An 18522-nucleotide genomic window follows, 5' to 3' on the forward strand; every position below is an offset into this window, starting at 1 on the left:
TCCATTACATTTATCTGCCATTATGAATCCAGGTCATCGAAGAATAGTCAGATTATACTCAGTACCTCTTGTTTAATAAGGCACTGAAGTATGTAATTCATTTAAGAATGATATCCATCAAAAATAGTTAAAACAGAAAATAACTGGAGCACTTAATGGGGTAAATGTCAATCATCTGAATATTTCCTTTAGGTGGAAGAACTCTTCCTCTGATAATACCAGATAAATTAGGTATCTCTACATTTTAATTATTATCTGTTTTGCTTCTGCTTCTTTGCACATTTTTCATTTCCAACTAGCATTCCATTGTTTGATTCATTTTCAGTTACCAGTGAAGATTTTTGTCTATTTTCTAACTTCAAGCATTTAAAAATTTATGGTAATTTGATTCACACCAACGTATCCCCAGTTTTTCATTTTAAGATGGCATCATTAAAATTGCTAAGCATAGTATGTGCTTGCAGTGGCATTAACTTTGGCACAGGCTTAGAAACAATTTCATTTCTGCTTGATCTTGAAAGGTACTTTTGTCCTTGCTTCATGAAGCCCCTCCTGGTATACCTTTTGTCTCCTTAATAACACTCATCTCAACCAGGCTTTCAATATACTTAAACCATTCTCTGGACAGTTTTTGTTTAAATTAACCCTCATTTCACCATTTAAAATTAAGATTTGAGATGCTTTGCAATATTACATAAAAGGTATTTTTTCTCATAAACTGCCTTTGTCTGTCAATATTTGAAACAGTTAATTTTTATCACAGGAGTTAAACACTGTATAATGACTTTGCTTTGCAATTCTAATATTTTCTTTCTCTTCGTTTCCCATTCTCCTTCTTTATACTTTTGCTTCAGAACTGAGGTATACTGATTTAATCCACCAATATCACAGATGATGATTATTGAATAAACAACTCCTGACGGTAAAGACTGTAAAGTGCTAGATATTTTGAAAACAGGCTTTCAAGCTAAATAAACAGATATATAGTTTCATTTCTACCAATCTTCTTCAACATTTTTCTGGACACATTTCATTACAACTTGACATCAGCCCCTAAAAATATTTTCAATGAAAACAATGATGATGATTCTGTGGCAGACATTTTCAGCAAATTTTATCTACTAAGGACATAAAATTCTAATTGGCAATGTTTGAGGGATATACTGATTTAATGCTTTATATGCAGATGCTATTAATTTTCTGGAGGTTTGCCATTTCTAGTTATAGTTAAATCTAAATAATAAACACCTGTCTATAATTTGGACCGTGTAAGGCATCAGAAAATAGTAAAATGCTCATGATCTTTTTTTTTAAACATCTTTATTGGAGTGTAATTGCTTTAAAATGGTGTGTCAGTTTCTGCTTTATAAGAAAGTGAATCAGCTATACATATATATATATATGTATATATCCCCATATCTCCTCCCTCTTGCGTCTCCCTCCCTCCCTCTCTATCCCACCCCTCTAGGTGGTCACAAAGCACTGAGCTAGACCCCTGAGCTATGGGGCTGCTTCCCACTAGCTAGCTATTTTACATTGGGTAATATATATTACTCCATGCCACTCTCTCACTTCGTCCCAGCTTACCCTTCCCCCTCCCTGTGTCCTCAAGTCCATTCTCTACATCTGCGTCTTTATTCCTGTCCTGCCCCTCGGTTCTTCACCGCCTTTTCTTTTCCTTTTTTTTTTAGATTCCATATATCTGTGTTAGCATACGGTATTTGTTTTCCTCTTTCTGACTAACTTCACTCTGTATGACAGACTCTAAGTCCATCCACCTCACTACAAATAGCTCAATTTCATTTCTTTTTATGGCTGAGTAATTGTTCATGATCTTTGAAGTCATAGTGCATGCAGTCTATGCTTCAAGCGTCCATCTTTCACCTGAATGAAAATTAAAACCGACAACATGGCGGAGGCCAGACCAGGCCGCTGCCCTCCACGCGTTCAGGGACCGGGAGCCTCGGACCCGGCCTGGCCGCGGCACCAGCCTCACTAGACTCAGGGTGGCCGCGCGCTCCTGCCCTGCGCCCCAGCCGTCGGTGGCCAGGCAGCCACAGGCCCGGGACCATCCGAACCTCTGCCGCCGTATAGTCCTTCCCAGTCATTAAGCAGGAGCACGTTGTATCACACAGAATAAAGTAGAATACACCTGCTTCAACAAGTCAAAGTCCTAAAATGACATCAAGCCAGGGCCAAAGAAATTTCTCACATGTTAACATCATTGCTCAAAGAATATATAAAAGTACATGGTCAAGGCAACACAGTGTTGAGAATGACCTACTAAATCATCAGTAACTGTGAATAGATATTGCTACAGAATGTGGTAGACTGATGTGTGATTTAATACTGATTTGAGGGGTTTGAATATTTAATCCCTTCAAGTATAGTGTCAAAAATATAACACATAAACTTTCCAACCCACATACTTAAAATTAAGAACTTTCGCAAATATGAACAGTGTTCCAGAGCAAGACCCTTTGCCACTTTCCAACAGGGAGCAGAAGTCCTAACAGAACAATTTAGCCATGTCCATTGTTCTGATTTTGTTTGTTCTTTTTTGTACTTAGTGCTAATCTATTAATAGTAAACATCACACTTATGTTGAGTGCAAAATAATGAAAACATTGAAAGTGTCTACTAACATGATTTATAGATTATGATGGTAAGTAAAGATTAATATAAAAGCACTACCTTTATCATTGAGTTCTTGAGAAACCTGCAACTGGTTCTGTCTAGTCCAACTTCAATCTAGGGGCAAATCATTCCCTTTATGCCACCAATGCCCAAGATGTTCAAGTTTCCTGTTTTCTGTTAAATGGCTTATGCATGTCTAATTACTGTTATATTGTAGGTTATCTCCAGGTGATGGGCTTTGAAGGGAAGGGTTTGACCAACATGGCCTTAACATTCCCCATTCCCATGATGGCCTAAACTTTATATTTTTTCTTCCTAAACATAGACTTCTAACCTTCCTTTTCTTAGAAAACCTGCAATTGTAAATTTTTTCTCTGCTCCTTTGAGACATAAATCTTCTCCCAGCCACTTGCCAATTTTACAAACCAGGAATGTCTTTCCAGGACCTAGAAGCCATCCCTTTGAAATATAATTGTCAAGAAAGATTATGCCCCTACCTCTTAGTCTCTGTGCCAGCTAGGAGTCAACTTCAATAAGTGCCAATTAACAGTCTAATCACATTTACCAACCTCCCACCAATGTCCTCCAGTACTTTTCCACCAGCTCACTTCAGTGCCTAAAACTCTCCTCCCTTTCATTTCAGCAGAGTTGAGTTCTCTCTCCCCTATTGCAATAGTCTTGATCTCTACTGCAACAGTTTTTAATAAAACCTCCCTTACCTGTTTAATTTGTCTGGTGCAATTTTTCTTAGACAAGTTACCCAGTGTCTAACGTACTCGGTACACACTTTAAATTCCGTGTTTTATCAGTGTAATAGTTGGTAGTTGATGTTCTTTTCTGAACTGCAACCAGAGGCAGAGCCTAAAGCTGAGACATTCTCCACACTGCTGCCTATTATTTTTAACTAAAGGTCCTTCTTTCAAATCTGCTGCATTCTGAGTTGGTTACTCAGCCTCTTCTTCTTTCATGCCCAACCAAAACCTGGTCCACATTCAGGAAACTGACCATAATCTTTTCAGGTATGCATCCCAATCTTCTCTCTGGTCCTTGGTAAGTAGCTTTTTCCTTTTTTGCTACTGCTTTCCAAGAAATTGAATTATCCCTACTGGAGTCAAATTGGAGATACAATACTACTTTGGAGATGTTGAGAGATGCAAACAGAGATAATACTTTCACAGTACTTTAACAGGGCTTTGAACAAGCCTCTAGTCCTCATTTCCTTAAATCCCTGATCATCAGAATCATCACACCCTTGAAATTACCATAAACCCTCTTACTTATCACTCTGTCTTCTCCTGATAAAATCAACTTCAATTGAAGCAACTCTTGCTACTCTTTTACCTGCACCACACAGGTGAACTGTTTGAATAAAATCTCATAACCACACTAATTTGTCTCATTTTAAACTCATGATCATTATCTTCAAGTAGGCCCTTCCTGTTTGCAAGCTATCCTACCGTATTTCCCTAATTCTTTAACTCTCTCACTCTTTTTTCTGGATCAGTACCTCTCAAACTTGAATCTGCATATAAATTACCTGAGGATCTTGATAAACATAGTTTCTGATTCAGTAGACCTAGAATGGGACCCAAAATTCTGCATTCCAGATGATGAATGGCTGCTGATTTGGGGTTCCTACCTTGAGAAGCTTTGCAGGATAGTTTTTCTCTTTCAGACCATTAACACTCTTCCTTCTTATCGTTTTAACTTGATGACCTCTTTCATATTTTAATGAGAATCAGATAGAACTTCCACAAGCTTTTTTCTGTAAAACTACCTATCTACTTGCATCTGTACCCACATAGCCTATCTTCCTTCCTTTTGGAATTGAATCACATGCTACTATTTCTGAGGCCAAACCCATAATTTATTCCCTGGATTCAATTCCTTTTCATGTACTCTGGGCCACTGTTTCACTAACTCACCTCTTTCATCACTGTATCATAAATTTTTTTCACTATATATATATATATATATATACACACACACACATATATAGACACATATATATACACACACACACACACACACAGAATCTTTCTCAACTGTATATAAACACGTGGTACTTTATCCCATCTGAAAAATCCCTTTCTTAATTCCACAGCCTTACCAGTGACTACACATTCCTCTGCTCCCTCCTTTACAGAAAAACTCCTTAAAAGTGTTGTCTATATAATATTTTTCTAATTCTCCCACCTTCATTTTCTCTTGAACCCAGAGAACCATCTTTTATAAATTTACACAGGATGGCCACATTGCTGTAGCCGATGACCAAGTATTTGTACTTATTTTACTTAGCCGATCAGTAGACATGACGTAATTGGTAACAGCCTCCTCCTTCAATTTCTTCACCTGGCTGCGGGAACCACACTTCTCCTCCCTCTCCCTCTCTCAAAATTAATCAACGGAAACCTTAGTCCCACAGAGCTGGGAGACCAGAAGAGAAAACTCTCGCACCTGTGACAACAGCAGAGCCCAACAGGGAGAAGAAGAACCCCTCTTCTTCCTTGACAAGGATTCAGTCAACGAAAAGCCACGGACTCTTCGTTTACTATAGCCCTCCCAGATTCCTTCTCCTCTATAAAAGTGTTCTCCCTCCCTTGCCATATGGGAACTTGCACATGACTCACCATGGCTGCAGATCCAGAATTTCAATTCTCTGCTGGTCCTGAACAAATTCATTTTTGCAGGTGAAATATCTGGCAGTCTATTTGTTTGAGGTAAACATTTGGCGGCCCATACTGGGACCAGAGAAGACTCCCGAAGGCTCTGAGGCTGGTGAGAAAACAGGTGCAGTATTCACAATCAAGCCCATTGTTTACGGCTTTCTCCCTACCCTGGAGTTTGATGCTACTTCTTTCTCCCGAATCTGAGCTCCTACCCTCCTTGCACTTGAGGCTCTCCAGGCTGTATTCAGGATCTATTTTAAGGTTTCCTCTTTCTCCTCAAGGCCTTGTTCTGTTTACAAGTACTCATTTGGCACTTTGGTCTGATCTTGAGATCAGACTGTTTCAACTGAAGCTGGCTGAAAATGCCTTCGGCCCAATTCCTTTAGAAGGAGTTGCTTCAAATGAAACAGCGCTGTGTGTTCAGGCTTCAGCCCGTTCCTCTGGAAGGGCTATTCCCTAGACATGGGCTGAAAAAGCCTTTGGCTTCGCTTCCCTGGGACCAAGCAGTTTCCTTTGAGTTGGCTGGGACTGGCTTACCAGCTGTTTGAGTTGAGCTGTTTGTGCTGTAAGTTGTTTGAGCTGTTTGAAAATTGTTCTTTACTCTGGAGGAAAGACCTTTGGGAAATGGGATCCCAGTTATCTAAGTATTTTGAGGACACCTCCCCCTCCCCCTCTCCAGGGTTCTGGCCAATTATATATTTAAAAACCATAGTCCTTCCTCTTGAGAATTTCTAATGAAATGGACTCACCTGACCAAAGGCAATTTAGAATATCAATGACCATCATGAGGAATTTTCAAAATCCACAAACCTAATTTCCTTAAAACCGAATTGGACTGCAATCACTAAACTTTCCAGACCTGAATGGAATGCTTATTTCATTTGGTATTTTGAGGCTTCCCAACTTTATCAAGAGCCTAAAATTGCCTCTTCGAAAACTATAATTTTAAGATTAACTGCGGCAAACAAAAAATTAAAATAAGATAAAATGGCCCCCAAAACCCCAGGCTCTTCTTCCTTGGTTCCTCTGTCTCAGGCTTCACCTTCGGCGTGGTCATGTCTCTCTCTCTCTGCTCATCACGGCCAGACTTCACCTCCTGCATCATCTTCTGCCTGTCCTTCTACGCTGACTGTGCCTCCACTCTACCCTCAATTATCTCATACTAATTCTCTCACCAAACTCCCCCTTTTCTCTGAAACTCTCCTTACTCCCTTTTCCGCTGAACTTGTCAGAACCTGCCCCTTTAAAATTAAGAAACCAGAGACTAACCCCTTAATTTCTTATACTCCCTGGACTAAAAATGAACTGTGAACCATAGTCAAAGATTTTTTCCAAAGTAACTGAAGATCCTCACAAATTTGCTGAAGAATTTAATATTGTCATTCAAACTTATCAACCTGGTTTCTGACTTATATCGCCTGGTTCATGTTTGTCAGTGAAAGCCAGGCTCAGCATTGGATGAAAACTTGCTAAATGAGAATATCCTGAAAGGCCCCTAGAATTACAACTGGGCAACCAGCCCACTAACTTATTACAGCTGATTCTTGAACAGCACTGGTTTGAACTGCTCAGGTCCACTTACATGCAGATTTTTTTCAACAGTGAACATTACAGTACTACACAATCCTTGGTTGTTGAAACTGAGGATGTAAAACTGCAGATGTAAGCAGATAGGGTAGGGAGTCTCCAGAGAAAGACAATCAGGCATGGGTTTCTTGACATAAGAGAAGCCATTTTGGGCATAAGCTATTTTATGAGCTAAGCCTGGCCACAATGCTTGTCCTTAGACAGGTGTTAGTAATTAGTGTTCTTAAGGGAACAAAAGAATGCAGAAACACTGCCTATTATCAGGAAAGAGAAGTAATAAGAGCAAAGATAATATGTTATTTGGAAAGACTCCTAAATCTGTTTCAATGGTAAAGATTATTAGCCTCAAGCACTCAAACACCAAGTCAACTGGAACCTAAGGGACGATGATGTCGACCTTTTCTATACCTCAGTCAACTAGAGCTTGGACTCTGTGGATTGCCCAAGCCCCTTCACAAATATGCAGGTATGTTTAGCTTAAAACTTCCCCAATTTTGCTGTTCTGGGAGACCGTGCTTTGGGAAATATCCCCCTTGTTCTCCTTACTTGCTGCAAGTAATAAATCTTTCCTTCCCCCAATCTTTGGCTTGGTTGTGTCTGTTGGCTTGATACCCACCAAGAAACAAACCCAGTTTTGGGGTAACACAGATACAGAGGGAATGCAACCACATATACAAAGGGCCGACTATGAATTTTACATGGATATTCAGAGGGTTGTACCCCTAACCCTCTCATTGTTAAAGGGTCAACTGTATATGATCAGGCTCAGGCCTGATCACTAGGTAACTTTATCCAACAATTGTTATGGCTTTTCCAATGCCTGTTGATTGGAACAAAATTCAGGCTTGCCCACAAAAATCTGAGGAAACTGCTCGTAAATATTACAATCAACTTCACATTGTTTTTAAAGAAAATTCTGGTCTTCCTTCAGATGTTGATTCTTCCCAAGCAGTTTTTATCTGGCAAACCAGCTCTCTTGTACTCTAGACGAGTCACCTCCAAGGAAGATCACCAAAGTTCTTATTCTAACTCAGGCAAACGAAGGCTCCTAAATGAAACCAAAGCCTCCTAGTCTCCGCCATTATTGCAAAAAGTCAGGACGCTGGAAAAGAGACTGTTACAAATGTAAGCACTTTAGGCTCCTTCAGCCCTCTAACCAGGCTTTCCAAAAGTCCTCCAGTTCTCAATGACGGAGCTCCAAAGAACTACAAGGCCCTTCCCAATTCTCCCTCTTAGTTGGCTTGGAAAAACATTTCTCCAGATTGGAGATGAATCTCTTCCAATCCTAAATGACATTGGAGCCACATTCTTGGTTCACAGCCCCACTACAATATAACAGCCCCTGCCTTGGAGTACTAAAACAGCTCCAATAATGGGGATCTCTAATGAATCTCAAGAGGTTCCTGTCTCTGAACTCTTGGGCTGCACCTCGCAGGCCTGCAAGCCTGTACTTGCCCAGCTTCAAGACTGAAGAAGGAGCCCAGAGTCAGCAAGAGAGACATCAATGGTTTCATGGGTTGGGGAACTTACACGTCTGAAGCAAGGTCCTGGAGCAACACCCCACTGCCTGCACAGCGCAGCGAGCAGGCGACAATCTTCGCTCCCGGCTTGCGGGTGGGGGGAGGGGGCGGAGATGACCACTTATAGGGGAATTGACATCAGGTGGGCTCATTAGTTACCAGGGAAACCAGTGGAGGGGCACACCCCTCACCGCCCCTTGGATAAGAACGATCACTAGCTTGGGTCTGGAGCGAGTACAAGGGAAAGTCAGTCAAGTGAGTAGGGTGTAGGTGACGCAGGCACTGGTCGGCAGGGGATGTACAGAGAGCAAGAGAGCAACCATCTTGAGTGGCCTGACCATACAGAACCCATTCCCTTTTGTTTAGGCCCTTTGAGAGATACACACCTTTTTTCCCCTTAGTTTCTCCACCCTTATCCATTTACTACGCTGAGACTTCTTAGAGAAGTATCATGCCAGAATTTCTTTCTCCCAAAAGGGGGAAATAATTCTAGAAATTGACAGTAGTCATCAAAGTGAGCCACCAGGTGAATTAAATGACCCTTTGACATCTTTTATTTGTTCCATCTCTGACAGTACTTACAGCTGATTCTGGAAACACTGAAAATTTGTCCCTCTTGAATCAGCTACAACTTTCCTTTGAACAGAATCTCCAACTGATGACAAAATTTACAGCACACCTCCCAACAAAATTCAAACAGACACCTCAAAACCTCTTCCCAGAATTAATATTCTGTAAGTAAAGAAGCCCTTCAATGCGTGAAGACCATAACAGAAGATTACAAGGCTCAAGGCCTCTTTATCCCTTGTACTACCACATATAACTCTTCCATTTTACCAGTGAGAAAACCTAAGGGCCAAGGGTGGAGGTTTGTCCAGGATCTACAAGCAATAAACAACACTGTTATCTCTAACCCTCATACATTACTAGCATCCATTCTACCAGAAGTAAATTCTTTAGTGTAATTGATTTATGCAGTGCATTATTTAGTTGATGAAACCGTTCAATACCTTTTTGCCTTCACTTGGGAAGAAAAACAATGTACCTGGACAGCAGCACCTCAGGGTTATACTGAGATTCCTTATTTCTTGCAAATTCTGAAGGCTGATCTGGAGGACATGAAGTTCCCTAGAAGTTCTACTTTGTTGCAACATGTGGATGATTTGCTTCTTTGCTTTCCTTTTCAAGCCTCCTCACAGGAAGACAGCATCCACTTAATAAAGCGTTTAGCCTTAAAGGGACATAAATTTGCCAAATAAAAACTGCAGTTTGCCCAAATATAGGTTCAATATTTAGGGTATCTGATATTAGAACAAGGGCTACACCTACATCCAGATAGACTTCATGGAATCCTAAGTTTCCCCAAACCCAAAACTAAGCACCAGTGAGGTTTTCCCAGGCTAGTTGGTTCTTGTTGAAATTAAACTCTAAATTTCTCTCTACGGCCAAACTGTATATGTTTTACTCAACGGTAACAACCCCAACCCAATTTTATGGGTGGGACCGGACAACATAGCCTTCAAGGGCTTAAAGAGCATTTGATAAACCTACCTGCCTTTGGGCATCCCCATTATCAGATGTCCCTTTTTCTTTTTGTATATGAAAAGGAAGGAAATACCCTGGGGGTTCTCACCCAAAAACACGGACTGCCATTGACCCATGGGGTCTTACAGCCAGCAACTGAACCCTCTGGCATGGGAATACCCTCTTTGCCTTAGAGCCATTATGGCCACACCCCTTTTGGTTAAGGCCACCCAAAAAATCATTGTGGGATCCCCTTTGACCATTTTTGTACCTCATGCTCTAGAGGCTTTCCTGAATTTCTATTAAACTCAGCACTTCTCAGGCAGCCGCCTCACCTCCTTTGAGGTCTTTTTGTTAACTGCTCTTCACATAGCTCTTTCACATGGTAATAAACTTATCCCTGCTGCTCTTCTCCCCTCCATCATCAGTGAAGTCCCTCATGACTGCTTGAGGCTGACAGACCACCTCCTAGCTCCCTGTGATGATCTACAGGAAATTCCACTGGGTAACGCAGATCGCTCATGTTCACTGATGGTTCTTATTTAAAAGGTGACGATGGCAAATACTGTGCCGGGTGGGCTATTACAACTCCTTTTGATGCTGTTGAGGCAGCATCTTTACTATGGCCTCTTCAGTCCAACAGGCTGAATTATACACTCTTACGGGGCATGTACTTTAGTCAAGGACAAAACTGCCAATATTCATACTGCCAGTAGATAAGCTTTCAGAGTAGCTCATGATTTTGGAATATTGTGGAAGCAATGTGACTTCCTTACTTCCAGTGGGAATACAATTTAAAATGGCCCCTATGTTCAGGAATTATTGAACGCAATACTTTTACCTGCTACTTTAGCTATTATTAAGATTCTAGGGCATCCTAAACTTGACTCTCTGGAAGCTAAGGCAGATCACCTTGCTGATATTTCTGCAAGGAATACTTCCCTTAAAGGGACCAACAACAGCCAAACCTCTGTCATGGCCCAAAGGGATATTTCCCCAAAGATAGTTTAGAAAAGCTGGCTAGAGAAGCCCAGTAATTGATCTCAGAAAAGAAAAAAGCAAGATTGGAAATTCAACAATTGTTGTTTTATAAAAAGAGAAAGCTCTGATTTGAACCAAATAACAACCCAGTCCTACTGGAGACTCCAAAATTCCCAATCCTCACCACTGCAGATGCATTAAACCATTAGTCTACTGACAAAATGATAGCCTTCCTGAATCAATATCGGGGGAGAAATATTAACAAAGCTGCAAAAAGTGCGGTCTTGTCACACTCGTCCAAAGTACAACCCAGGGAAGCCTGTTGATACTGCTCCCAGACATTTTACTGCCTTAATGGACAATTTGAGCTGTGGCAAGTAGATTTTATACAAACTCCTCCAACAAATGGATACAAATATGTTTTAGTTATGGTATGTACATTTCCACACTGAACTGAAGCCTTCTCTTGCAGACAGACTACTGCCTCTTCTCTGGCTAAAGTTGTTTTGGAAAAGATAATCCCTACCTGGAGAACTCCTCTCAAACTTCATAGTGATCAAGGAACTCATTTCACTGGCCAGGTGCTTAAACAAGTCTGTGCTGTTTGGTCAGTTTTAACAACACATACTCTTTCTTACCACCCTCAATCCTCTGGTTTAGTTGAACACACTAACAGTATTACTAAGACTCAATTTGCAAAATGTATAGAGGCTCTCCAACTACCTTGTCCAAAGGCATTGCTGTTGGTCCTTCTAAATCCCAGATCCATCCCTTTAAGAATTCATAAACTCTCACCCGTTGAGATAATCACGGGACGCCTAATGCACTTAGCTCCTTCTTTTGACTCACAGCTGATAAAAAGAGAGATACTCCAATATTGCTTCTATTAAAAATAACCATGTTTTGATAGAGCAGTCTTTTCACAGGACCCCTTCAGAAGATGAAGACCTTAAGCATCACACCTTGCAATCTGGAGATTTTGTCTATCAGAAAAGACGCCTCCAGAAGAACTCTTTTCAACCTCTTGGGAAAGGCCCCGTCAAGTACAGCTAAGTAACCCTTGTGCTGCTGAACTCCAAGGAATAGACTTGCATTCCTGTGACACACCTAAAGAAAGTGCCAAACCCTGACTGGACCTGCACATCATCTGGTGACCTGAAAGTCAAGATTTCCCAAAACTGAAGCAGATGACATCTGATGAGACATCCTTCCCAGGATATCTGGACCAGGCTTATTGGAAGTTTGTTGCCAAAATTTAGATGATGACATAACACTTCAGATTATGAACAGACACCCCTAATGTCTATGATCCTGATAACATATGGACTTTAGATTAAAAGTGCCTGAGAGTTCTCTCTCCTACCCCTCCTTGTTACTTGAATGTGACCTTAAAAGATTTCCATGGTGCAGTTTCCTTTCAGTGTGAGACACTACACCCAGAAAAGTTCCTTCCTGACACTGAGGGACAAAAAGCCCCTGAAACTAGAAAATCTGACTCTAGATCAGTTATGCTTTCGGAGAGAGATATTGATCAAAAGGGAGAAATATTTAAAACGAATAAACAAAAACCTCAATTAAACAGAGTTGGGAGACCAGAAGGGAAACTCTCATGCCCTGATATAGCAGAGCCCAACAGAAAGAAGATACACTTTTTTTTCCTGATAAGGACTCATCGAGTGTAAAGCCATGGACTCTTCATTTACTATAGCCCTCCCAACTTCCTTCTTCTCTCTAAAAGTGTTCTCCTTCCCTTACTGTTTAGGGACTTGCATGTGGCCCACAATGGTTGCAGACCCCAAATTGCAATTCTCTCCTGATTCAGAATAAGTCCATCTTTGCAGGAGAAATATCTGGCAGTCTATTTGTTTCAGGCCAACACTCTGTTCTCTCTCTCTCTCTCTCTCTTTTGTCCTCTCATCTCTCACTACCTATTCCTTCCTGGTCCTCATTTTTGGTTTCTTCTCATCTCTGCAACCTACAGATCAATGATTCACAACACTGGCTATACACTAGAATTACCTAAGGATTTTTAAAAAACAGATACTGGAACCTTACCTCCAAGGAATCTAATGTAATTTGTTTGGCACGGGACCTAGACAGTGATAGTTTTTCCATTTCCCCAGGCATTTCTAATATCTAGCCAGGATTGAGAATCACTGTCCAGCCTCAGTTTGTACCTCTTCTCTATCTGGATTCGTTCCTAGGAGATAGCATTTTGCAAAAGAAAAACTCTATTCAAGTGTGGAAGGGAGTCAGATATCAGGAGTACTGATTTACCAAATAAAAATCACAACACATATTTGAATGGGGGAAAAAACCCACAAACCTCTCAAGGGTAGTAGTTTGCATTAGTCTGTTCATGACAGAAAGATAACAACTTTCTCAAATTATTATATTCACAAAGGTCATGCGTATCTTCAGGTATCAGTATATCATAATTCAGGGATGATTTCTTTTTGTTACAAAATCCAGGTTTATGAGCAATAGTCAAGATTTTACTAATTTGAGGGCCAGAAACAATAAAGGCAATCTTGGTTTTGCCTTAATTTCAGAGCATAGAGCATTTTGTTTGTTTGTTTTTCCAACTGTAATATGTAAAATGCTTTACGATAATGAAAGCAGGCTAAAGTGTTTGCTTTTTGCTTCCTTACGTTTCATAGGTTTTAAATATTCTCTATAAGTAAAATGCCTAATCTGTACCTCCTACATAAACAACCCTAAAGTTTTGACTTGTATGTCCTATTGCCAACTCAGCATCGATTACTGAATGCCGAATTGCTATTTCAGATTTCAAAAACCTTATATATGTCTCCAACCAATTGTTCTGAGGTCATCCCTAGCTTAATAGATGCAACTCCATCTTTTCAAGCTAAAAATGTTGGGGTTGTCTTTAACAACTCTTCTCATACCCCAAATCTAAACCATCATAAAAATCTTCTTGGTTTCACTTTTCAAATATAAGCAAAATTCCATAACTTCTCATCACTTTCACTGCCACCACTCTTAACACTGCATCATCTCTCAGCCGAATTAAAATTCCACTTGCCTCCTAATGTTTCTACTTATTTCTGTTCCTGCTACCTACATGTTATTTTCAATAGAATAACACAGCAAACCTTTTAACATGTAAGTCAGATCATAGTTTTCTTCTGCTTGTATAACTTCTGCTTAAATATCTTATCTCACAGCAAGCATGGTGGTTATTTCAGACACAACTTCCCCATCCTTACCATTACTCACTTTAGTGATGTGCCCCTTTCCTGTCCCTCAGTCACTCTGAGCACACTGCAAAGTTTAAGCCTTATACTTCCATACGTACTGTTCTCTCCACCTGAATGCTCAAGATATACGCATGTTTTGCCCTCTCAACGCCTTCAAATCTTTGTTCCAATGTCACCTCCTCGGCAAAGCCTTTCTTAAGAAGTATATTTAAAAATCACAACCCATTTCCCCTATCCTTGCTCTCCTCATCCTTCCTGCCTCCTTACTCTGCCCCAAAGCATGCATCACCATTTGACAAACCATTAGTAAATGTTTATTTTCTGTTTCCTCCTTCTACTGCCCACTCTGCAATGGATACTCCATTGAAGGCAGGGACTTTCATTTGTTCATTGCAAAATAACATTATTCTAGATCAGTGCCTGGCACACTGTAGGGTCTCAATAAATATTTACTGAATGAGCGGATACATTATTCTGTGGAGAGAAGATTAGTCCCGTCTTCAAATGCTATGAGCCCTGTATTGATTCACAAAAAGACTTCTATTGGTTTTGATTTGTTTGACTGAATTGAATGCCATGTGCAAGGAAATATGAGGAATACTTAAATCAGTGATCTTCTCCCCCCAGATATCAATCTTCAGCTTTAATACTACAGGTAGATTATACCTTTTGCAAATCATATGAACACTCAACCCCCCTTCTTCTTGCCCTATCCCCACCACACTCATACAACATAGAGCCCTCAATATTTTTGGCAGAGACCTGCAATGAATAATGAGGTAGAGAAGAGAATAATGTAGAGAAGAGCAAACATCAGTGTCTGGGGTTTTCCTTCCTTTTAAAGTTCTTTCATTTACTAACCTCCAATATGCTAATTCTGAAGGGCACCATATTCTACCCCCTTTAACACTGCCCTAAAAACTCTTTAATTATGCATTGAAAAATGTTCCTGGAGCACAAAAGGGTTGGGAAATACTGTGGTACACGCTATCTGATTCTCTTTACCATTTCCAGGACTCCTGTTTTAGAGGTATGCTGCAGCTGCTCTTGGTGTGCAGGAGCTAAATTGTGAAACTCCTGTGTTTGATGGAATGTTTGCCTGGCCATATAGCTAAGGGAAGCATAGTTCTGCTGTTGAAGGAGCAAAGGAAAAACCATGGAGAAATATTGGGGTTTATGTTGAGGCCAAGAATCCCTGTTATCTGCCTACCAAATTTAAACTTGTCTCAACAGAGCTGGGGCAGCACTGACACCACCTTACATGCTTGGGGTACTGTGACTCAAAGAAGGATTTTTTTCTGCTTGGCAAAAAAATTTTCCCAGGGAGTGTGACAGCAGCTGGCTCCATTGGTGGTAGAATTTCCAACTGTGAAGCTACAGATCTGTACAGGGAGAGTGAGTTGACTCTTGCTTATTTGGTGCTCTGAGTGGGAGAAAGGGGGCAAAGGTGGACCACTTTCTTCCCAAGAAGGCAATTCCTTTTGGTGTATAGCAGCCTGCTTCAATTCCCTAAGGTGAGGAAAATCAACCTCATTGATATTCCTGCCCGCAGTACCTTCTGTTATGCCCATGTGGTTAGCTGGCATCGACCTGCCTCCTAGAGAAAACAAAAGACTCAAGTGGCTCTTCTGTTAAAACTATCTGGTTTTTTCTCTATTTTATTCGACTGTTAGGCTCTTTATTTCATCCTTGTTTCACATACATGTGGATATATTTCAATTTATCTAAGAGAAATTTCAAGGTCATTAAAATTAATCTTTTGAAGGTCACAAACGTGCACTATCAAATTTGTAGTTTTGAAAGAGTCAGCCTTTAACCTTTCTAATAGATATTCCATATAATCTATAATGGCATGTAGTAGAGAAGAAAGGCTTTATTCAACTATATCTTTGAAAAGTAATAATCACTGCAAGCATTGATGAGTTGTATCATGAGAGATATTTTTCTAAGAGTGAATAATTCTATCTAGTAATTTAAGTAAGGCTCATATTCGGAATGACTGATAAAGATTAAGTAAATGCTAGGTAATATTTTGTAAAGTATTTATTTTTTGTTCTAATAACATAATCTCAGTGTACATTTACCAAAAAAAAAAAGCATATTGCCATTCTCAGGTGTGGCATCCACATTTCCACAAGCATTTTAAAACAGAAATTAAATATATATATATATATATATATATATATAAAATGCAACTGAACACCTAGCATCATTCTGGCAACCAAAAAAGCCATATGCAGGTACTATTGAAATTAGAAAGTTAGATTTTAACCTCTAATATATTTTTAACATAGCTAACACATAAGAAACCAGCTGGGCTTATTACGGGTCCCGAACTTTCCAAATCAAACGTGCTAAAAAAAGAATCTAATCATGCAGAGACCGTTTTTTTTTCTTTATCTTATTCACTAATATTTAATTTCCAACAAATACAGATTGCAAGCTGTTAACTTCCTCTTACTGCAAAATGAGGATAAGATATTTAATGCCAGTGGCTTTGTATTTATGACTGTTGCCCATAAATTACACAGTTTTGGTTGAGTATTTGCTTGCATTTTTCTCTCACTTGAAATTTATTTCAAATATGACAAACTGTCTAATTCCCTGTGAAACAACGTTAGTTGTTACCTTGAGAAACTACTTAGTTTGTTCAAACATCCTTTGGAATCTCTATAAGTAACTAAGTAAAACTAGAATTGGGACATTAGGATAGTAAAGGATCTATAACTCTTCAAACATACCGTCTTATTTCATTCCGGTCAAATCTAAACCGGAAAATATTGAGATAGAAACAGGTAGGTATTTTTTTAGGTTAATTATCTGAGTTCTAGTGTATTTTATATAATTTAAATAAAAAGATTACTATTATTAATTAATTTGAGACAGCAGTTTAAAACAAGAACTGATGTGGGTGGGGAAAAAAGCAATAGTCACCTTAGACTAAATCAAAGATGTAAGTTATTAGCACTAAATTTCTTAAATGCCAGAAATCTGTTATATTTTCTGTGGCATTCCCTAATGAATAATGTTAATTACAATTTCACATATTATAAGATTTATCACTCTAATTAAAATAAACAATTGAGCCAGTAGCAACAAGTGCCTACTTTTCTTAAGAACAGAAAAAAATGGATGTGAGATAATTCTGATGTCTCATTTAGTCTTAGAAAAAATGGAACAATGCAGAACTGAGTTTGATCTGAAAAAAGATGTAGAGAATTGTTAGATGGTGAAGGCATTACTGAATTTCTGTATAAACCATTTTTATTATTTTTTGATGAAGATTCTAAAAATCTTAAGTAAATTCATCTTAATAAGGAAACTTTAGCAGTATAATTGTAAAATACATCATGATAGTTTAAAAGAATGGATCTTAATATATACCAGACTTTGAATATATCAAAGCATTTAGAGAAAAAGGTCCATATCAGTCAACATTCATTCAGAACCACTAGAAAATAATGTAGAATAAGAGACATGTAACGTGAAGCAAACTTACACGATTGTAGGAGCTGGTAGGACAGTCTCAGTGTCACTGTTTCCTCTTTGCTGGTGTTGAGTGTGAAGTCCCTGGACAATCAGAAGGGAACGTGGGGATGAGCAGTGACACATGAAGACCTCAAAGAACAAGATGGGGCTTGTGTCTGTCTTTCATTAGAATCCACGATGTCTCCAGTGTGCTCTGGCCTCACTCACACCAGGATATGGAGAAGTGCAAGGGAAAAAAATCTCTTGGGAGCTGGCAGTGAGGAACCCAACTGTTGCCCAATCAACAAGGTGAGCAAGCAGATTCAGAAAGACATACATGATTTACTTCAACCTTCCAAGAATAAACATTGCCACTGCTTCCGAATCTCTCATATATTGTGTCCTGACCAATCTGAGCCAGAAACATTCTAGGAAGAGGATTCCAGGAAACATAGTTCAGCTTAGCCAAAATGACACATTAGAAGCCAACCATACTGACAAAATAGAAATATCAACAAGAGTTACAACTCCCTAAACAAACCTTCACCTTAAAATCCTTATGCCCTATCCTGCCTGATTCCTTTCCTGGAGAATTGGAACCTCTTATGAAGTTCAGATCACAATTCTGGGATCAAATAGCCCTTAGGGTCATGAGTAGCTTTGATTATAGAGTTCAAAGGCTTTTATTGGCCCTTGGTGGTTCAGAATCACCAGGTGAGAAGGTTCAATATTTCTTTACCTATTAACTGCTGTCTTTAATGAAAGAAATCTCTTGTTTTCTGTCTTTTTTCTTGGTGAATCAAGATTCACATGTGTGGTTTTGCTGGTGTTTTTATGAGAAAAAAATTTAAAAGCAGAGAAGCCCATTTATTACATGGCAAATATATTATGCTTAGCCTTTTGCTTTTCCTTTGG

At 39.5% G+C, this 18522-nt stretch overlaps 1 long non-coding RNA gene across 1 annotated transcript in view; it reads right to left on the bottom strand.

The window, feature by feature from the left end:
* Window positions 1-17752, bottom strand: part of LOC125964211 (uncharacterized) — a 31819-nt gene extending 14067 nt beyond the window's left edge. The window contains exons 1-3 of the long non-coding RNA XR_007476969.1: window positions 17639-17752; window positions 15695-15736; window positions 5268-5412 (exon numbers count right to left, since the gene is read on the bottom strand). This is a non-coding gene — a long non-coding RNA (uncharacterized LOC125964211). The remainder of the gene's footprint in view (window positions 1-5267; window positions 5413-15694; window positions 15737-17638) is intronic.
* Between the last annotated feature and the right edge of the window lie 770 nt (window positions 17753-18522).

Source organism: Orcinus orca, chromosome 4 (assembly GCF_937001465.1).
Source record: "Orcinus orca chromosome 4, mOrcOrc1.1, whole genome shotgun sequence".
Taxonomy (NCBI): domain Eukaryota; kingdom Metazoa; phylum Chordata; class Mammalia; order Artiodactyla; family Delphinidae; genus Orcinus; species Orcinus orca.